The sequence below is a fragment of the Chiloscyllium plagiosum genome, unplaced genomic scaffold (genome assembly GCF_037043375.1).
Source record: "Chiloscyllium plagiosum isolate Xiang-an unplaced genomic scaffold, Cpla_swu_hap1 HiC_scaffold_35, whole genome shotgun sequence".
In the NCBI taxonomy this organism is placed as follows: Eukaryota; Metazoa; Chordata; class Chondrichthyes; order Orectolobiformes; family Hemiscylliidae; genus Chiloscyllium; species Chiloscyllium plagiosum.
Window position 1 is genome coordinate 48,131,249 of NW_028270173.1, and position 22,676 is coordinate 48,153,924.

A 22,676-nucleotide genomic window follows, 5' to 3' on the forward strand; every position below is an offset into this window, starting at 1 on the left:
CTTTTACAATATTACATTCAATTCTCCCTGCTATAGGAAGGATGCTGTCAGTGCAGGTTCATAGCTCCTTGAAAGTGGAGACGCAGGTAGATAGGATAGTGAAGAAGGCATTTGGTATGCTTTCCTTTATTGGTCAGAGCATTGAGTATTGGAGTTGGGAGGTCATGTTGTGGCAGTACAAGACATTGGCTTGGCCACTTTTACAATATTACATTCAATTCTGGTCTCCCTGCTGCAGGAAGGATGTTATCAAACATCAAAGGGTTCACAAAAGATTTACAAGGATGTTGCCAGGATTGAGGCGGGTTTGAGATACAGGGAGAGGCTGAATATGCTGAGGCCTTTTTCACTGGAGAATCAGAGGCTGAGGATTGACTTTATGGAGGCTCATATAATCATGAGAGACTTGGATAGGATGAATAACCAAAGTAATTTTTCCCCCAAGTTGGTGCAGTCCATAACTCGAGGTGCATAGGTTTAAGGGAGGAGGGGGAAGCTTGAAAAGGGACCTGAACAGCAACATTTTCACTCGGTGGGTGTTCGGTGGATGGAATGAACTGCCAGAGGAAGTCATGGAGATGTGTGAAAATAGAACATTTACAAGGCATCTGGACCAGCACATGGGCAGGAAGGTTTAGAGGCATACAGGTCAAATGCTGGGAAATGGGATTAGATCAGTTCAGGGTATCTGGTTGGCATGATGAGTTGAAAGGAAGGGTCTGTTTCCCAACTACTGTCAGTTCGGGAGAAGAGTAACTGGACCCAAAATATTAACTCTGATTTCTCTCCATAGATGCTGAAGCACTTGCTGAGATCTTCCAGCAATTTCTGGTTTTGTCTCAGGTTTCCAACTTGGTTTTTTTGGATCGGAAACATTCCCAGTTTCACTCTGACTCATCCAGAATCATGCTCAGTGAGACCATGATTCCACCAGAAACATTCACAGTGAGAATATAACTTGGGCAAAATTATTCCGAGTGTGAGTCTGACTTGGTCAGAATCAGGCTGAGTGTGAATCGGAGTAGACTGGAATCATTCCAAATGTGAATCTGATTCACTGGATTAACTATGACCTGAACAGAAAACCAATCTGTGTGTCAATCTGACAGGCCTGCAGCATCCTGAGAGTGGATCTGAGGATCACAGAATGATGCTGAATGGCACTCTGACAGATTGGAATCACTCTTCGGCTCAGTCTGATAAAACTGGATGAAGTTTGAGTGTGAATCTGATGAGAGGATTCCCATTCTGAGTGTGAATGTGACTCCTCTAGAATCACTCTGATAGTGAGTCTGACGAGTGCCAAATGATTGAGTGTGAATCAGACCAGAGCACAATCGTTCTGAGTGTGAATGTGACCAGCCGTGATTAGTACAAATCTGTCTACACTGGAATGATTCTGAACGTGATCCGACCAGGACAGTCTGAGTCTGTGTTTGAATCTGATTCAAACGGGATCATTCTGAGTGTGAGTCTGACCAGGCGATTGGCATTTGAAATGGGAACATTAGGAAACTAGGATCATCCTAAGTGTGAAACACCTGGTCACGGGCAGACGGGTCTATCCGCTCAAGGATAGATTACCTGTTTGTGTCCCGAACGCTCTCGGTCAGATCCACCGACGTCAAGCCGGTGTTCTTCTCTGACCACTGCCTCCTGCTGGCCGACTGTCACCTACAGGACGAGCAGCGGTCTGGTAAGGGAACGTGGAAGTTGAACATAAAGCAGTTGACCCCAGGAAACATTGAGGAGCTCAAGATGGACTACGCAGGTTGGAGAATCGTGAAGCCCCTCTTTGAGTCCCCAGCGGACTGGTGGGAAACAGTAAAAGGGAACATCAAGAGGTTCTTCATCCTCAAAGGTGTTTAGGAGGCGAGAGAGAGGCGGGGAAAACTGTCCCAGATCCAGGAAAGTATGCAGAACCTGCTCCTGCTGCAGACGATGGGGGTTGATGTCATGGAGGACCTCAAGGAGGTGAAGGGCCAGCAAGCCTCGCTCTTTGCCTCAGAGGCCTCCAAGATAATCTTCCGGTCCAGGGTCCGCTCGGTGGAGCAGGACGAGATGTGCTCACTTTTCTTCTTCCAGAAGGTGCACAAAGAGAGCTCTGTGCTCAGCAGCCTGAAGGAAGAAGGTGGCTCGATAACGTCATCTCAGGCTGACGTCATGAGGATCAGTAAATCCTTCTACGCCAGTCTGTATGACGCGAAGCCGACTGACAGTGCGGCCTCCCAGTCGTTCCTGTCCTCTATCACGGAGGTCATAGACGATAGAACACAGGAGAGGCTGGACCAGCCGCTATCTCTGGACGAGGTGACCAAGGCCCTTGAGTCCTTCGAAAAGAATAAAACTCCCGGAAGCGACGGCTTACCGGTCGAGCTCTATTCCGCTCTGTGGGACTTGATTGGCCAGGACCTGCTGGAGGTGTCAGTCAGTATGCTTCGGGCAGGTACCATGAGTGAATCCATGAGGAAAGGCATCATCACCCTCGTCTACAAGCGGAAGGTGGAGAGGGAGGAACTCAAAAATTGGAGACCAATCTCACTGTTGAATGCGGATTACAAAATTCTGTCAAAGGTAATCGCCAACTGGGTCAGGTCTGCTCTGGGGTCGGTGATTCACCCTGACCAAACCTGTGCTGTGCCGGGCAGGAAGATCGCTGAGAGTCTCGCACTCCTCAGGGATACGATCGCCTACGTGCAGGACAGAGGGTTGGACACCTGCCTGATCAGCCTGGACCAGGAGAAAGCCTTTGACAGGATATCACACAGGTATATGAGAGATGTTCTCTCCAAAATGGGCTTTGGGGAGGGAATCTGCAATTGGATCAGACTGCTCTACACCAACATTGTCAGTGCAGTCTCAATCAATGGGTGGGAATCAGATAGCTTCCCAGTCAGATCTGGAGTCAGGCAGGGTTGCCCTCTCTCTCCTGCCTTGTTTGTGTGCTGCATAGAGCCATTTGCCGAGTCCATCAGGAAGGATGCATGCCTGAGAGGGGTGACTATTCCTGGCAGCGGGGGCCTGCAGGTTAAGGCCTCCCTATACATGGATGACATTGCCATTTTCTGCTCGGATCCGCTGTCCGTGCGCAGACTCATGTGCATATGTGACCAGTTCGAACGGGCCTCGGGGGCCAAGGTAAACCGAGGCAAGAGCGAGGCCAGGCTCTTTGGGAACTGGGCCGACCAATCCTCGATCCCCTTCACCGTCAGGATCGACCACCTGAAGGTGCTGGGTATTTGGTTCGGAGGGGCTGGGGTGTGCGCCAAGTCTTGGGAGGAGCGTATCAGCAAAGTGAGGCAGAAACTGGGAAGATGGAAGCTACGGTCGCTCTCCATCGCGGGAAAAATCCTGGTCATCAGGTGTGAGGCACTGTCATTGCTGTTATACGTGGCACAGGTCTGGCCTATTCCCAGAACCTGTGCCGCTGCAGTCACCCGGGCCATCTTCCAGTTTATATGGAGGTCAAAGATGGACCGGATCCGAAGGGATTCAATGTACAAAGATCTGGGCAACGGGGGAAAAAATACACCCAATGCCACCCTCACCCTGATGGCCACCTTTGTGTGTGGCTGCATCAAGCTGTGCGTGGATCCCCGGTACGCAAACACCAAGTGTCACTACGTACTGAGGTTCTACCTGTCCCCGGTGTTGCGAAGGATGGGCCTGGCCTCGCTGCCGCGGAACGCTCCGAGTAGTTGGACCGTTCCGTATCACCTGTCCTTCGTGGAGAAATTTATGAAGAGAAACACCTTTGACCACAAGTCCATCAGGAAGTGGTCAGCACGTAGTGTCCTTGAGACCCTTCGGGAAAAGGAGAGGGCGGATCCGATCGAGCGGTTCCCTGAGCAGACTGTCAAAGCCATTTGGCAGAATCCTCATCGCCAGAACTTTCCAACAAGCACCAAGACATGGCTTGGCTGGTGGTGAGAAGGGCTCTGCCTGTGAGATCCTTTATGCACGCCCGGACTCTCAGCACGTTGCCCTCAAAGCAGCTGCGGGGTGGACGAGACTGTCACACACCTCCTTCTGGAATGTGCCTATGCAGAAGAAGTCTGGAGAGGAATGCAGTGGTGTTTGTCGAGGTTCGTCCCGAGCAGCGCCGTGACGCGGGACTCTGTGCTCAACGGCCTGTTCCCTGGGACACACACCGCGACGAACATCAACTGTGCCTGGAGGATCATCAACTCGGTGTAGGACGCTCTCTGGGCGGTCCGAAACCTGTTGATCTTCCAGCTGGAGGAGTTGACCCCGACTGAGTGCTGCAGACTGGCACCTTCCATGGTCCAGGACTACGTGTTGAGGGACGCGCTGAAGCTTGGGGCAGCTGCCGCCAAGGCGCGGTGGGGAAAGACCACCGTGTAACGTCTGCCTACCTAACAAAGAAGAGGGGGCCCGCGTAGTCGTTTCGGCTCCACTGACGCCTCAGCTAATTATATGGACATATGATTGATACATGTACAGACCGGTATAAAAATGATAAATTCTGATCTCTGTATGTACATGTTTACATATGTATGGCATGACCAACTGTACAGACCATCAAATTATTTTATGAATAAAGTATATTTCTGAAATAAAAATAAAGTTAATTACAGGACAATACCGTTCTGATTACAGTTGATAGTTTGAGATTGTTGAATCAATGCTGCGTGTCCAGCAGTATCTGTCAGGTAAACAATGCCCACAGGAGGTTAGCTAATCTAAAGGCAATGAAACAGTAAGGGGTAGCATCCTGTTCACAATAGTTCCATAGGACAGTGGTCATCCATATGGAATACCCTGGTGCCATTTAGTCTGTGGGGGCATTGTGTCGGCTGGACTCCTGGGGAGACAGAGAGAGCCTTTGTGGATTCTGGAGGTGCAGTGCCATTGTGAGGTCGAGAATCCCATTAGCGGGTTGTTTAGAAAACATGTTCCTCCGATTAGGTAATGGCTCAGGTATTGGCTCTTTTACTGTTAGTTCCTGAGTATAGCTAATTTGAGGTACCAATGGCATTGTGGGTAGGCCCTCTTTCGCGAGAGCCAAACATGTTTTCTGTAAGTAAGTGGTCAGTAGGCAAAATTGTATTCCCTTCTCCCGCACAGAGACTGTTCTGCCTGGCAACAACTGAGTGATTGGTTCTCAGGTCTCTGGAAAGCCTGAAGCTGGGAAAAAATTTCAAAGAGAAAGAGGGGAGTACAGTACTTGCTCAGCTCAGGAGTGGTCTCTCTGTTCACTGCAGTCTAAGCACCTGATGAAAAGCAGTTTGAGTATCATGAGGATCAAGGGTTATGGGGAGAATGGCATTGAGAACCTTATCAGACATGACTGAATGGTGGAGCAGACTCGATGGGCTGAATGGCCTAATTTCTGCTCCATGTCTTATGGTCTTATCTTTCCTGCATCAATAGTTGTAAGTTGTAGCTTGTAACTGATAAGTCAGAGGCATTTTTTATGTGGTACCAGCCATCTGCTGCCTCTGCAAGCATTCAGAGTAAGGAGTACTGCAATGTGTTGGCCAGCAGAAAGACTTATACACTTAATGGTAAGGTCCTAGGGAGGGTTGCTGATCAAAGAGACCTTGGCGTGCAGGTTCATAGCTCTTTGAAAGTGAAGTCACAGGTAAATAGGATAGTGAAGAAGGCGTTTGGTATGTTTTCTTTTATTAGTCAGTGTATTGAGTACAGGAATTGGGAGGTCATGTTGCGGCTGTACAGGACATTGGTTAGGCCACTGTTGGAATATCGCTTGCAATTCTGGTCTCCTTCCTATCGGAAAGATGTTGTGAAACTTGAAAGGGTTCAGAAAAGATTTACAAGGATGTTGCCAGGTTTGGAGGTTTTGAGCTGTAGGGAGAGGCTGAACAGGCTTGGGGCTGTTTTCCTTGGAGCGTTGGAGGCTGAGGGTGACCTTGTAGACGTTTACAAAATCAAGATGGGCATGGATAGGATAAATAGACAAAGTCTTTTCCCTGGGGTGGGTGAGTCCAGAAATAAAAGGCATATGTTTAGGGTGAGAGGGGAAAGATATAAAAGAGACCTAAGGGGCAATTTTTTCACACAGAGGGTGATATGTGTATGGAATGAGCTGCCAGAGGAAGTGGCGGAGGCTGGTTCAATTACAACATTTAAGAGGCATTTGGATGGGTATATGAATAGGATTGATTTGGAGGGATATGGGCCGGGTGCTGGAAGGTGGGACCAGATTGTGTTGGGATATCTGGTCGACATGGACGGGTTGGACCGAAGGGTCTGTTTCCATGCTGGACATGTCTATGACTCTGTGAATCTATGAGATCATTTTGACAACAGAATCTGGGAATGAACACTATTGAACTGTCTTTCCAGTCTTTCCTGTGATCAATCTGTTTTACCCTCTCATTTGTCTGTGGGTGTATGTGTGTGACAGGGGAGTTTCGAAGGGGATTAGAAGTTAGTAATTATATGCCGGTGGAACCAGGTTATAGTCCAAAAGGCTTCTTGGGAAGTAAGCTAGTGTTTCCAAATAAACCTGTTGGACTATAACCAGGTGTTGCTTGGTTTTTAACGTGGTCCACCCCAGTCCAACACCAGCTCCTCCACGTCATGGTTACCTGAAGTTAGAGACTAATTTCTTGTAATAAACATCGATTCTTGTTCAATGCAGAAACCTGGTCTGTGATTTCTATCAGAAAGTCGGGGAAACTGGGGAATACTTCTTGACTACCAGCTACCCCAGTGATTCAGAACAAGATGTAATGTGTATGAGGTCATCGGGTCTCAGAGATGTACAGCATGGAAACAGACCCTTCAGTCCAACTCCTCCATGCTGACCAGATATCCGAAATTAATCAACTCCCTTTTGTCAGCATTTGACCCATATCCCTCTGAACCCTTTCAAGTTTCACAACATCCTTCCTACAGCAGGGAGACCAGAACTGAACGCAATATTCCAAAAGGGCCCTAACCAACGTCCTGTACAACTACAACATGACCTCCAACTCCTATACTGAAGTGAACTGTTAATCTGCGACAGCCCATTTTGCTCTCTGTGATAATTGAGGAATCACAGCTGAAAAGGAAAATAGTTTCTTGTTGGACACCAAAACAGAGCCACTACTTGTTTTGTATATGGGCTAGTCCCAACCTGGGGCAGACAGTTCTGCAGACCCATCCCTGAGTCTGCTTTGTAAAGGGCTCCGTTGATGCGTTCCAACTGTATCACCCAATGCCTGTCACTGCCCAGAGTGTGGGGCCTGGACTGGTGGCTGGTCGCTTGCTGTTTTGAGTCAGAGCGTGGAGATGGGCAGGTTTGTACTTTCTCTCTGTTGCACAGGCTCATGTATACAACACTGAGAGGTCACATGATAGAGAATTCATCGTGCCTTTTGGAACACCTATGTATCCCTGGGTCTGTCGTTTAAACAGATCTCTGCTTGCAACTTGCAGTGTCCACAGGAATGGGGCAGACCAGGATTAATCTTTGTGCATTTAGAGAAGAGATAGAATCCGCACAAGTGTGGAAACAGGCCATTTGGCCCAACAGATCCACACCAACCTTCCAAAGGGCATCCCACCCACACCCTGTCCTCCTCATGGCCAATGCACCTAGCCTGCACGTGGGCCATTCCACCCATAACCTGCACATCCCAGGACATTATGGGGCAATTTACTGTGGCCAATCCACTTAACTTGCACATGTTTGGATGGTGGGAGGAAACCGGAGCACTTAGAGGAAACCCACGCAGACACAGGGGGAATGTGCAAACTCAACACAGACAGTTGCCCGAGGCTGGGATTGAACCAGGGTCACTAGCGCGGTGAGGCATTGGTGCTAACCACTGAGTAACCGTGCCACCCCACTCTCTCTCTCTCTCTCTCTCTCTCTCTCTCTCTCTCTCTCTCTCTCTCTCTCTCCCTTCTATGTCACCTTCTACTGCTATTGCTGAAGCATCTCACTTACATAAAAATGTTGGAACTCAAGAGGTGGGAGCGGAACTGACCAATTGAACCCCTTGAGCCTGCTCCACCATTTGATATGACGAAAGCTAATCTCATCTCAGCTTCAACCCCACTTTCCTTCTCACTCTCCATATCCCTTCAACTCATTGCTAATTAAAAATCTGTCTATCTCCTCCTTAACTTTAATCAATCTCCTGGCATCCGTTTTCCAGCATTAAGGAAGATATTCACCCCAGCTGCCTGCACAGTTACAATGGTCCCCTCACAAGGTAGCAACAAGAGTAGACCATTCAGCCTGCAGATGCTGCCCCACTGCTTATTTAGGTCATGGCTTGACATCATTTCTCTCAATGATGTGGATATGAATTTAGGAGATATGGTTAGTAAGTTTGCAGATGATGCCAAAATTGATGGTACAGGGTAACTTTCTCTCCCTCCCTCCCCTGGTTTACAAGATTTGGGCTGACAAGTGACAAGTAACATTCACACCACACAAATGCCAGACTATGACCATCAATTCACAACACTTCCTCCTCATTACTCTTTTAAATTGGATACCTCTTGGTCTCAATTTTATTTCATTCTCTCATGGGACATGGGCATCACTGTCTGGGCACAGCAGCCACTGCCCGTCCCTAGTTGCCCCCTTCTGAAGATGGTGGTGAGCTGCCTTCTTGAATCACTGCTGCCCACCTGCTGTGGGGAGGGAATTCCAGGATTTTGACCCAGTGACAGTGAAGGAACGGCGATATATCTCCACAGTGTGGCAACAGGCCATTCAGCCCAATAGATCTACACCAACCCTCCGAACAGCATCCTACCTAGCCCCATGAGGATAACATGGTGGCTCAGTGGTTAGCACTGCTGCCTCACAACACCAGAGACCCAGGTGCAATCCCAGCCATGGGCAACTGTCTGTGTGTAGTTTGCACATTCTCCCTGTGTCTGCGTGATTTCCTCCGGGTGCTCCGGTTTCCTCCCACAGTCCAAAGATGTGCAGGTCAGGTTAATTGGCCATTCTAAATTGCTCATAGTGTTAGGTGCATTAGTCAGAGGGAAATGGGTCTGTCTGAGTTACAGGGTCGGTGTGGACTTGTTGGGCAAACGGGCCTGTTTCCACACTGTAGGGAATCTAATCTAATCTAATCCCTTCTTGATGGTGAGTGGCTTGGATGGCAACTTGCAAGGGGTGGTGTTCCCATGTATCTGCTGTCCTTGTCCTTTTAGATAGAGGTAGTCGAGATTGCAAGGTGCTGTCTGAGAATCTTTGGTGAATTTCTGCAGTGCCAACTTTAAGTACATTTAAGTTGTCATTGGACAAGCATATGGACGTACATGGAATAGTGTAGGTTAGATGGGGTTCAGATTGGTATGACAGGACGGCGCAACATTGAGGGCTGAAGGGCCTGTACTGCGCTGTAATGTTCTATGTTCTATCTTGTAGATAGTACACACTACTGCTACTGAGCATCGGTGGTGGAGGGAGTGGATGCTTGTGGATGTGGTGCCAAACAAGCGAAGGCTGCTTTGTCCTGGATGGTGTCAAGCTTCTTGAGTGTTGTTGGAGCTGCACCCATCCAGGCAAGTGGGGAGTATTCCATCACACTCCTGACTTGCACTTTGTAGGTGGTGGACAGGCTTTGGGGACTCAAGAGATGTGTTACTCGCCAGAATATTCCTAGCCTCTGACCTGTTCCTGTAGCCGCTGTGTTTATGTGGTAAGCCCAGTTGAGTGTCTGGTCAATGATAACCCCCAGGATGTTGATAGTGGGGGATTCAGGGAAGGTAACACCATTGAATGTGAAGGGGCGTGGTTAGATTGTCTCGCATTGGTGATGGTCATAGTCTGGCATTTGTGTGGTGTGAATGTTACTTGTCACTTGTCAGCCCAAATCTTGTAAACCAGGGGAGGGAGGGAGAGAAAGTTACCCTGTACCATCAATTTTGGCATCATCTGCAAACTTACTAGCCATATTTCCTAAATTCATATCCACATCATTGAGAGAAATGATGTCAAGCCATGACCTAAATGAGCAGTGGGGCAGCATCTACAGGCTGAATGGTCTACTCTTGTTGCTACCTTGTGAGGGGAGCATTGTAACTGTGCAGGCAGCTGGGGTGAATATCTTCCTTAATGCTGGAAAACGGTCAGCTCCAGTCAGTCAGCTCCACAGACCGCAGCAGATGGACCACTGCCTCCCTCTGCTGGAGTAGCCCCTGCACTGCACATAACGGCCAGTTGAAGTTCCAGCACAAAAACAAGTGAAAAGCCCTTCCTCATGAAGAGTTTATGCCTGAAACGTGGACTCTCCTGCCCCTCGGATGCTGCCTGACTGGCTGTACTTTTCCAGCACCACACTCTTCAACTCTGACTCTCCAGCATCTGTAGTCCTCACGTTTTCCTACGTTGTTCTCTGAACATCTCACAAACCTGATTCTGTTGTGATTACCACCTCTCATCCCCAGGAACACAGGGACAGCAGACCATTTAGCCCGCCATTTAATGTAGCCATGGCTGATTGAACAGTTCCCATTTACTCGCACTACCATCATAATTCCTTTAACAATGATACTTCAAAACCTAACCTTTAAGGACATCTAATTCCTGATTTATTTTTAGGATTCAAATGCCAGCATCTGTCACAAGGGGATTGGAACCTGCGCCTCAGAACATTTCCTGAGCTGTGGTTAGTACCAATATCCCATCGCCTCCCCAACAAGCCACGCTCTTTTTCCCTTTTCCCTCACGAATGCATCAAACTTTCTGTGAGAAGGATGGATGGAGACTGCTTCAAACGCTCCATTCTGTGGGGAATTCCCTCCCTGCAACACGACGTGGGAACAAATCCTCCAAAGTTCCATGCTCTTTCCCAAGCAATAATTGTTCGGGTTTCCTCTGGAGTTGTCCGACTCCAACACTCCACAGTATAAACTCCGAGCTTGACATCATTTCCTGGCTGTGGCAGCTCCTTAACCTGAATCAATGATATGGAAACCCGGGTGGTACAGTGACTCAGTAGTTAGCACTGCAGCCTTACAGCGCCAGGAATCCAGGTTCGGTTCCACCCTCCGGCAACTGTCTGTGTGCAGCTTGTACTTTCCCCCTGTGTCTGTGTGGGTTTCCTCCCACAGTCCAAACACGTGCAGGGTTAGGGTGCATTGCAACTGGGAAATGCAGGGTTATAGTGTAGGTAGGGGGTGGGTTTGGTTAGGATGCTCTCATCGATGCATTTTGACCTGGCTACAGAATTGACTATTGGGTAAGAAACAACGAGTGGAGTTAAGGGCTTCTTTTTCAGGCTGGTGAAAAACGACACCATGTTCTTCACAGCTTGCAACACGTTATCACCAAGACCTTCCCTACGCCACCACTTTTCACCTTTAGACAACTGCCAAACCTTAAACAGACCATTATTCACAGCAAACTGCCCAGCCTGCAGGATAACATCGACCACAACACTGTACAGCCCTATTATGGCAACCCTGCAAGACATGTCAGAGTGTCGACACGGATACCACCATTATACGTGGGGACACCACGCACCGTGTACGCAGCAGGTCTGGCTGTATCACAATCTTTGTCTCGGCCAGCGCTGTCTACCTCATACACTGCAGGCAAGGATGCCCTGAGGCATGGCTCATTGGTGAGACCAAGCAGACGCTACAACAACAGATGACACCGCACAACAATCACCAGGCAGGGGTGTTCCCTCCCAGAATTCAGCAGTCAGGGAAATTTGGCCTCAGATCATCGAGTGAACATCCTCCAAGGAGGACTTTGGGATCTACAACAAATCAGAGTGGCCTCGCAGAGGCTGATAACCAAGTTCGGTACCCATATGAATGGCTTCAACTGGACTACAGGTGACCCCACTACACGATACACACTCGCTCACACACACACAAACACTCTTACTTACTCACACAGTCATGCAGATCCTCTCTCATACACAAGCTCTCTCTCATACACACAAACATACACCTCCCATACTCACACCCTTTCAGTTATACTCCATCACATCCACATACACACTTTCACCAAGCTTTCACACATGCAAACTCACTCTCTCACTTTCACTCACACTCACCCACTCACACGCACATACCCTCGCGCTCTCTGTCTCTGAAAGACGTGCACACACATATTAGTCGATGGGGTGAATTTGTATTGGCAGAATTATATTTGCAGATACATTCTATTTTGCTCACAAAATGCATAATCTGCAGGCAGTCAATATATGTAACATTTTGTAAATTCCACTTTGGAAATAGAACCAGTCTGACTCAAAATTGGGATATATGCGAGAAAGTGAGGACCGCAGATGCTGGAGATCAGAGTCGAGAGTGTGGTGCTGGAAAAGCACAGCAAGTCAGGCAGCATCCGAGGAGCAGGAGAATCGACATTTCGGGCATAAGCCCTTCTTCAGGAAAGGTTGGGATACAGACAGACTCTAACCTCACCCCTTTAATGCGTTGTCTGAGCTGAATTATCACCATTTGTTATGAAACCTTAAGTTAACTTGAAAAGGTGACTTAAAAGAAGTTCTGGGATTTACGTATTAATGAATCAAAATATTCTAAATGATGAAAGACTTAACAACAATCCAGGTTTGTTCAACATATCATTTCAGTTGCATGACACTGTAATCCTTCACGATAAGTTATGTGTCTTGGTCCTATTCTCCACAGCAACCTGATGATCGAGCAGCACTCTGAAAGCTAGTGATCCAAATAAACCTCTTGGACCAGAACCTGGGCTTGTGTGATTTTTAACTTTGTTCATCCCAGCCCAAGACCTCCTCCTCCCACATCATGCGCTCTGCTAATCGAGCAGCATCAACTGTTAATTGCAGGATAAGGCGAGTTCAGGCACTTTGCCCAGTCACTAGCCTCAGTCACATAGTGTCTGGACAGTGTTGGTTAGTAGCTGATAAGCAAGTGTCTGTATACAAGAGGTTCTTGTGAAGGAAGAGCTGGGAAAGACTTCACTGTTAGGTATTTGTGCAGCTGCAAGTTCAACCACGTCACTGAGCCAGGGAACGTATGACAGACAGACACTAACATAAGATTCAAAATGGTTTCCAGGCTTTTAGTTTGTGACAAAATGATTGCTTTGGTTATGACAAATCTCCCAGCCCCTGACTGAGTGTTGCAGACTGGCACATTCCAAGGTCCAGGACGATGTGCTGAGTGACCCAAGCTGAAGCCAAGAGGATGGGCATTTAATCCAGTGAAATCAACGACGGAATCTGTTCTCTGAATGTGAATGGCACCATCAGCTGTGAATGTAACAAAGATTTGTGTGAACAAAGCATACAAATAGAAAAAAAAGTTTTGCGCTCAAAACAACAGCACCCTGTGCTGAACACGAGCATCATAACCTAATAAGGCAGCCTGATGCAATTCTGTCCAGCAACACAGAGGTTAAAGCTCAAACTTTGTGTTTCCCAAATATGGGGGTGATTGTTCCCGGATTGTCAAACCGTCCAATCACAAAGCGCAATATCAACCAATCAGTGAGATCAGCGAGGGTGCTTTATGCGCCAATCAGACGCGAGCTTTACTGGACCATTCAGAAAACGCCGGGCGACAGCCGCCAGTGGCTCAGGACAGTATAAAAGGAGGGGCGGGGGAGATGGGTGAGTGTGTGTGTGTGAGAGAGTGAGAGAGTCTGGGCGGGGAGGGGGGTAAGAGAGTGGGTGAGAAGGGGAGAGAGTGGGTGAGGATGAGGGGGAGAGGATGGGGATGGGAGAGAGTGGGGATGGGCGAGGACGAAGCAGACGGCGCGGAAGTTCACTGGGAGGGAAAGGACCGTGGGACTGCCAGAGATCCGCCGCTACCAGAACCCCACCGAGCTGCTGATCCGCAAGCTGCCCTTCCAGCGCCCGCTACGGGACATCGCCCAGGGCTTCAAGACCCACCCGCGCTTCCAGAGCTCGGCCCCCATGGTCCTGCAAGAGGCCAGCCAGACTTTGCCTGCTGGGACTCTTCGAGGACACCAACCACTCGGACGGCTGCATCAAGCAAAGGCTTTTCCCAAGCTAAGCGCTCTCTTCACTTGGACTACCTTCATTCCTTCCCTCTTTCGGCTGTCAATCTCTACCTTGCTACTTCTACCCTATCTTCTGCCATTCTCTTCCATCTTACTTCCCCTTTTTTTTTGAAAGGTTAGCTCAGAAAGTAACCGGTTTCGAGTCGGGAGTTTCCAACTGAACTACACTTTTCTGTTCTGACTGAGTTAGTTACGTTAGTTACTCGAGCAGTGCGTCCGTGATAATGTTGTCCAGATGCAAATTGAAACCAAATAAACCCTGTTGGACTATAACCTGGTGTTGGGTGGTGTTTTTCGTTTAAACTTTTAATAGTTAGTACTAAAGTTTATTTGGAAGGTGACCCCGTGTGTGGCGACATTATATACTTTCCACCGTACTCCTGTACTTGAGTACACGTGACACAACAGAACCTAAATCTATGTGTGGGGTTGGTGGAAGTGAGTGATGTTGGTGGCGAATACTTTGCACCAGTATTCACAAAGCAGAAGGGCATGGTGGATGGGGAGTTTAGGGACAGGTATGTTGGTACTCCGGGCATCACAACATTAAACAACAGGTGGGGTTGGGGGCCTTTAAAAAGCATTAAGGTGGACAGGTCCCCCGGATCTGATGGGGAAATATCCCAGAACGCTAAAGGAGGCACGTGAGGAAGTTTCTGGAACCTTGTACGAAATATTAGAGATAAAATAACAGCTGTTTTGGGACAGATGGGACAAGTCAAGTGGAGGGTCGGGTCTGAGAAGAGGTGGGGGTGGGAAGATGAGGAAACGGGTGAAGTCAACATTGATGCTGTGTGGTTGGAGGGTCCGAAGGCGGAAGATGAGGCATTGCTTCCCCCCAGGCGTGAGGTGGGCTGGATTTTGCACTTTGTAGCTCAGGGTGTTGATGCCCTTGCTTGATAGGTTGGCGAAGAAGCAAACGGTGGTAAGACATGGAGCAGATGGTGACTGAGAGCAGTTAAGAGGGAAGGTGGTTAAGCAGCATGTTGAGAGATATAGTGAGGAAACAGAGGGAAATGGTCACATATGCAGCAGAGGTTTGGTGGGCTTAACGGTTTTAAAGTTAGGACGGCTCTTGCTTGGAGAGGGAAGAAAGGTATACCAAAGACTGCCCGAACAAACTTGGGTGTTAACGTAGCAGTGACAAGACAAGCCGCAGCATAACAGCACTGCCTCCAGAAAAACCGCAATTCAGATCGTGCCATTGGTTTATAAATCAGGGGAGATCGCGAACGCAGTCCCCCACTACCACAAATTTTGCAGTCGAGTATCCCGCATTTGGGGACATCGCAGGCGTCAGCACACCCGAAGTGCAATGGGATAGTCCCGTCCTGAAAGCGCCACCGCAATGACCATGTCATCTCCCCTGCCAGGTAAGTATGGTCAGCATTCACACTCACTCACACCCCACAACAGCCGCTCCCTCTCACTCTCACACTCACTCACTTTTGCAACATCGAACATTCACTTCCCCAACCTGCCCTGCCTGTCGATCAGCTTCATTCTTCAAATGGATCACCGAATGTCTCCAGGACTCCCGTTTTACTCAAATACCACCCACGGCTGCGCCTGCGCTGCTTATCTGCATCTATCCCTTAAAAGGACGCGCCCCGCCCCTGTTTCCTTCAGGCTGCCTCCTGATTCGCGGAAAAACAGGAGGGAAAGTTCCAACTTTGTTTTCAAACACTCGTCCGAATTTGATGTCAACGCGAATAAAAGCAACTTACAATCTTTGATTGTGAAACTAGAAGCACTTTTTAAAACCAATTTACCTCGACTTTCTACAATGTTTAGCTGCAGCTTTGCAAATCTCTCTTCAATCAGATTAGTGACTTCAGGTTGAAATCACATACAAGATTAAGGGTGCCAGGGAAACATATTTCTCAACATGATGTTGGATGAGACACGAAACTGAGACCACCACCACCTCGTCTGGCTGCACATTCCGAGCACTCACCACCCTCTGTGTAAAATAAACTGGCCTGTGATTAAAATGTAATCGTCCTTTTCTTCGGTGTCTGATTTACCTGCTGCTTTCCCTGGATTCCAAATTTAGAGGGCATAGTTAGGGTGAGAAGAGAAAGATTTCAAAGGGATCTAGGGGGCAACTATTTCATACAGAGGGTGCTGCGTGGACGCAATGAGCTGCCAGAGGAAGTGATGGAGGTTGGTACAAGTACAACATGCCAAAGGCATCTGAATAGGAAGGGTTCAGAGGGATAAGGGCCAAGTGCTGGCAAATGGGACAAGATTAAATTAGGATATCTGGATTACTGCGGAGCAACTGTGCGGCAGAACAAAGTGGGCTGGAGACCTGGATCAGTGCGGGGCTGCTGTGACCCAGCACACAGTGGACTGGAGGCCTAGTGTGGTGTGGAGAGGCTGAGAGGCAGATCAGAGTGGGCTGGAGGCCTAGTGTGGTGTGGAGAGGCTGAGAGGCACAACAGGGTGGGCTGGAGGCCTGGATCAGTGTGGAGCAGATGTGAGGCAGAACAGAGTGAGCCAGAGGCTTGGATCAGTGCGGAGCAGCTGAGAGATGAAGAGGAGCCGATGGAGAGCTGCAACAGTCTCGAATGGCTGAGAGCTGGATTGGAGTGGATTCGAGGCCTGAATTAGTACAGGATAACTGAGAGCTGGATTGAAGTGGATTAGAGGCCTATATCAGGACAGAATGGTTGAGAGCTGGATTGATGTGGATTTGAGGCCTGGATCACTACAGAATGGTTGAGAGCTGTATGGGGAGGGGGGCGGATTAGAGGCATGTATCAGTTCAGAATGGCTGAGAGCTGGATGGCGGGGGGCGGATTAAGGCCTGGATCAGTACAGAATGGCTGAGAGTTGGATTGGAGTGGATTAGAGGCCTGTATCAGTACAGAATGGCTGAGAGCTGGATGGGGGCGGATTAAGGCCTGGATCAGTACAGAATGGCTGAGAGTTGGATTGGAGTGGATTAGAGGCCTGTATCAGTACAGAATGGCTGAGAGCTGGATGGGGGCGGATTAAGGCCTGTATCAGTTCAGAATGGCAGAGAGCTGGATGGGGGCGGATTAAGGCCTGGATGATTACAGAATGGCTGAGAGCTGGATGAGGTGGCATTAGAGGCCTGTATCAGTACAGAATGACTGAGAGCTGGATTGGAATGGATTAGAGGCCTAGATCACTACAGAATGACTGAGAGCTGGATGGGGGCAGATTAGAGGCCTGGATCAGTACAGAATATCTGAGAGCTGGATGGCGGCGGATTAGAGGCCTGTATCAGTACAGAATGGCTGAGAGCTGGATGTGGGCGGATTAAGGCCTGGATCAGTACAGAATGCCTGAGAGCTGGATGAGACGGCATTCGAGGCCTGGATCAGTACAGAATGCCTGAGAGCTGGATGAGGCTGCATTAGAGGCCTGGATCAGTTCAGAATGGCTGAGAGTTGGATTGGAGTGGATTAGAGGCCTGTATCAGTACAGAATGGCTGAGGCCTGGATCAGTACAGAATGGCTGAGAGCTGGTTGGGGCAGGATTCGAGGCCTGGATCAGTACAGGATGGCTGAGGCCTGGATCAGTACAGAAAGGCTGGGAGCTGAATTGGAGCAGACTGGAGACTTGGAGCGGAGCGAAAGCGGTAATTGGACTGGAGGTGGTTGTGGAGCTGGGGGAAGCTTGCTGTGAAGGTGATAGGTACATGCAAGTGGGTGGGGGTTGGGGAGCATTGATGGGGATAGGTCAGTGTGGAGTGGATAGGTGGGAAGGAAATGGACAGGTGGGACAAGTCAAGTGGAGGATCGGGTCTGAGATGAGGGGGGGGGTGGAAGATGAGGAAACGGGTGAAGTCAACATTGATGCTGTGTGGTTGGAGGGTCCGAAGGCGGAAGATGAGGCATTGCTCCCCCCAGGCGTGAGGTGGGCTGGATTTTGCACTTTGTAGCTCAGGGTGTTGGTGCCCTGGCTTGATAGGTTGGCGAAGAAGCAAACGGTGGTAAGACATGGAGCAGATGGTGACTGAGAGCAGTTAAGAGGGAAGGTGGTTAAGCACCATGTTGAGAGATATAGTGAGGAAATAGAGGGAAATGGTCGTATATGCAGCAGAGGTTTGGTGGGCTTAACGGTTTTAAAGTTAGGACGGCTCTTGCTTGGAGAGGGAAGAAAGGTATACCAAAGACTGCCCGAGCAAACTTGGGTGTTAACGTAGCAGTGACAAGACAAGTCACAGCATAACAGCACTGCCTCCAGAAAAACCGCAATTCTGATTCTGCCATTGGTTTGTAAATCAGGGGAGAGCGCGAACGCAGTCCCCCACTACCACAAATTTTGCAGTCGAGTATCCCGCATTTGGGGACATCGCAGGCGTCAGCACACCCGAAGTGCAATGGGATAGCCTCATACTGGGATCGCCACCCTTTTTTTATTTCAAAAATATACTTTATTCATAAATACTTTGATCTATACAACTGGACATGTTACACACATGTACACATTCCATTTCTTTGCGTATCGAGACAGTGTAATCATTTTTATTTACAGGTTGATGCGATTACATTGTGCTGAGGCGTCAGCAGATCCCAAATGACTGCGCGGGCCCCCTGTTCTTCTTTAGGCAGGCAGATGTTACACAGTGGTCTTTCCCCACCGCGCCTTGGCGGCAGCTGCCCCAAGCTTCAGCGCGTCCCTCAACACGTAGTCCTGGGCCTTGGAATGTGCCAGTCTGCAGCACTCAGTCGGGGTCAACTCCTTCAGCTGGAAGATCAGCAGGTTTCGGACCACCCAGAGAGCGTCCTTCACCGAGTTGATGATCCTCCAGGCACAGTTGATGTTCGTCTCGGTGTGCGTACCGGGGAACAGGCCGTTGAGCACGGAGTCCCGCGTCAAGGCGCTGCTCGGGACAAACCTCAACAAACACCACTGCATTCCTCTCCAGACTTCCTCTGCGTAGGCACATTCCAGAAGGAGGTGTGTGACAGTCTCGATCTCCCCCGCAGCCACTTCGAGGGCAGCGGGCGGTGCGGCTGAGAGTCCGGGCGTGCATAAAGGATCTCACAGGCAGAGCCCTTCTCACCACCAGCCAAGCCATGTCTTGGTGCTTGTTGGAAAGTTCTGGCGATGAGGCATTCTGCCAAATGACTTTGACAGTCTGCTCAGGGAACCGCTCGATAGGATCCGCCCTCTCCTTTTCCCGAAGGGTCTCAAGAACACTACGTGCTGACCACTTCCTGATGGACTTGTGGTCAAAGGTGTTTTTCTTCATAAACTTCTCCACGAAGGACAGGTGATACGGAACGGTCCAACTACTCGGATGTTCCGCGGCAGCGAGGCCAGGCCCATCCTTCGCAACACCGGGGACAGGTAGAACCTCAGTACGTAGTGACACTTGGTGTTTGCGTACCGGGGATCCACGCACAGCTTGATGCAGCCACACACAAAGGTGGCCATCAGGGTGAGGGTGGCATTGGGTGTATTTTTTCCCCTGTTGCCCAGATCTTTATACAGTGAGACCCTTCGGATCCGGTCCATCTTTGACCTCCATATAAACTGGAAGTTGGCCCGGGTGACTGCAGCGGCACAGGTTCTGGGAATAGGCCAGACCTGTGCCACGTATAACAGCAATGACATTGCCTCACACCTGATGACCAGGTTTTTTCCCGCGATGCAGAGCGACTGTAGCTTCCATCTGCCCAGTTTCTGCCTCACTTTGCTGATACGCTCCTCCCAAGACTTGGCACACGCCCCAGCCCCCCCGAATCAAATACGGTGAAGGGGATCGAGGATTGGTCGGCCCAGTTCCCGAAGAACATGGCCTCGCTCTTGCCTCGGTTTACCTTGGCCCCCGAGTACCCATTCGAATTGGTCACATATGCACATGAGTCTGTGCACGGACAGCGGATCCGAGCAGAAAACGGCGATGTCATCCATGTACAGGAGGCCTTAACCTGCAGGCCCCCGCTGCCAGGAATAGTCACCCCTCTCAGGCTCGCATCCTTCCTGATGGACTCAGCAAATGGCTCTATGCAGCACACAAACAAGGCAGGAGAGAGAGGGCAGCCCTGCCTGACTCCAGATCTGACTGGGAAGCTATCTGATTCCCACCCATTGATTGAGACTGCACTGACAATGTTGGTGTAGAGCAGTCTGATCCAATTGCAGATTCCCTCCCCAAAGCCCATTTTGGAGAGAACATCTCTCATATACCTGTGTGATATCCTGTCAAAGGCTTTCTCCTGGTCCAGGCTGATCAGGCAGGTGTCCAACCCTCTGTCCTGCACAGAGGCGATCGTATCCCTGAGGAGTGCGAGACTCTCAGCGATCTTCCTGCCCGGCACAGCACAGGTTTGGTCAGGGTGAATCACCGACCCTAGAGCAGACCTGACCCAGTTGGCGATTACCTTTGACAGAATTTTGTAATCTGCATTCAACAGTGAGATTGGTCTCCAATTTTTGAGTTCCTCCCTCTCCCCCTTCCGCTTGTAGATGAGGGTGATGATGCCTTTCCTCATGGATTCACTCATGGTACCTGCCCGAAGCATACTGACATACACCTCCAGCAGGTCCTGGCCAATCAAGTCCCACAGAGCGGAATAGAGCTTGACCGGTCAGCCGTCACTCCCGGGAGTTTTATTCTTTTCGAAGGACTCAAGGGCTTTGGTCAGCTTGTCCAGAGATAGCTGCTGGTCCAGCGTCTCGCGTGTTCTGTCGTCTAAGACCTCCGTGATAGAGGACAGGAACAACTGGGAGGCCGCGCTGTCGGTCGGCTTCTGGTCATACAGACTGGCATAGAAGGATTTACTGATCCTCATGACGTCAGCCTGAGATGACGTTATTGAGCCATCTTCTTCCTTCAGGCTGCTGAGCACAGAGCTCTCTTTGTGCACCTTCTGGAAGAAGAAACGTGAGCACGTCTCGTCCTGCTCCACCGAGCGGACCCTGGACCGGAAGATTATCTTGGAGGCCTCCGAGGCAAAGAGCGAGGCTTGCTGGCCCTTCACCTCCTTGAGGTCCTCCGTGACATCCACCCCCATCGTCTGCAGCAGGAGCAGGTTCTGCATACTTTCCTGGAGCTGGGACAGTTTTCCCCGCCTCTCTCTCGCCTCCTGAACACCTTTGAGGATGAAGAACCTCTTGATGTTCCCTTTTACTGTTTCCCACCAGTCCGCTGGGGACTCAAAGAGGGGCTTCACGGTTCTCTAACCTGCGTAGTCCCTCTTGAGCTCCTCAATGTTTCCCGGGGTCAACAGCTTGGTGTTCAGCTTCCACGTTCCCTTACCAGCCTGCTGCTCGTCCTGTAGGTGACAGTCGGCCAGCAGGAGGCAGTGGTCGGAGAAGAACACCAGCTTGACGTCGGTGAATCTGACTGAGAGCATTTGGGACACAAATAGGTAATCTATCCTTGAGGCAGCACACAGTGGACTGGAGGCCTGGTGTGGTGTGGTGAGGCTGAGAGTGGCTGAGAGAACAGAGTGGGCTGGAGGCCTGGGTCAGTGCAGAGCAGATGTGAGTAAGAACAGTTTGAGCCAGAGGTCTGGAACAGTGCAGAGCAGCTGAGAGCTGAAGAGGAGCCGATGGAGAGCTGCAACAGTCTCGAATGGCTGAGAGCTGGATTGGAGCGGATTCGAGGCGTGGATCAGCACAGAATGACTGAGAGCTGGATGGGTGCGGATTAGAGGCCTGTATCAGTACAGAATGGCTGAGAGCTGGATTGGGGCGGACTAGAGGCCTGTATCAGTACAGAATGGCTGAGAGCTGGATGGGTCCGGGATCAATACAGAATGGCAGAGAGTTGGATTGGATGGGGCAGAACTCAAAAATTGGAGACCAATCTCACTGTTGAATGCGGATTACAAAATTCTGTCAAAGGTAATCGCCAATCGGGTCAGGTCTGCTCTGGGGTCGGTGATTCACCCTGACCAAACCTGTGCTGTGCCGGGCAGGAAGATCGCTGAGAGTCTCGCACTCCTCAGGGACACGATCGCCTACGTGCAGGACAGAGGGTTGGACACCTGCCTGATCAGCCTGGACCAGGAGAAAGCCTTTGACAGGATATCACACAGGTATATGAGAGATGTTCTCTCCAAAATGGGCTTTGGGGAGGGAATCTGCAATTGGATCAGACTGCTCTACACCAACATTGTCAGTGCAGTCTCAATCAATGGGTGGGAATCAGATAGCTTCCCAGTCAGATCTGGAGTCAGGCAGGGCTGCCCTCTCTCTCTCCTGCCTTGTTTGTACACAATCACTAAGTGTCACTACGTACTGAGGTTCTACCTGTCCCCGGTGTTGCGAAGGATGGGCCTGGCCTCGCTGCCGCGGAACGCTCTGAGTAGTTGGACCGTTCCGTATCACCTGTCCTTCGTGGAGAAGTTTATGAAGAAAAATACTTTGACCACAAGTCCATCAGGAAGTGGTCAGCACGTAGTGTCCTTGAGACCCTTCGGGAAAAGGAGAGGGTGGATCCTATCGAGCGGTTCCCTGAGCAGACTGTCAAAGCCATTTGGCAGATTGCCTCATCGCCAGAACTTTCCAACAATCACCAAGACATGGCTTGGCTGGTGGTGAGAAGGGCTCTGCCTGTGAGATCCTTTATGCACGCCCGGACTCTCAGCCGCACCGCACGCTGCCCTCGAAGCGGCTGCGGGGGGGATGAGACTGTCACACACCTCCTTCTGGAATGTGCCGATGCAGAGGAAGTCTGGAGAGGAATGCAGTGGTGTTTGTCAAGGT

At 49.9% G+C, this 22,676-nt stretch overlaps 1 non-coding gene and 1 pseudogene across 1 annotated transcript; both read right to left on the reverse strand.

The window, feature by feature from the left end:
* Positions 1-15,192: 15,192 nt before the first annotated feature.
* LOC148140788 (U1 spliceosomal RNA) lies at positions 15,193-15,356 on the reverse strand. Its single transcript, XR_015753156.1, has one exon. It is a non-coding gene; the product is annotated as a U1 spliceosomal RNA (small nuclear RNA).
* Positions 15,357-18,235: 2,879 nt separating this feature from the next.
* On the reverse strand, positions 18,236-18,373 carry LOC148140789 (U1 spliceosomal RNA; annotated as a pseudogene).
* Positions 18,374-22,676: the final 4,303 nt, after the last annotated feature.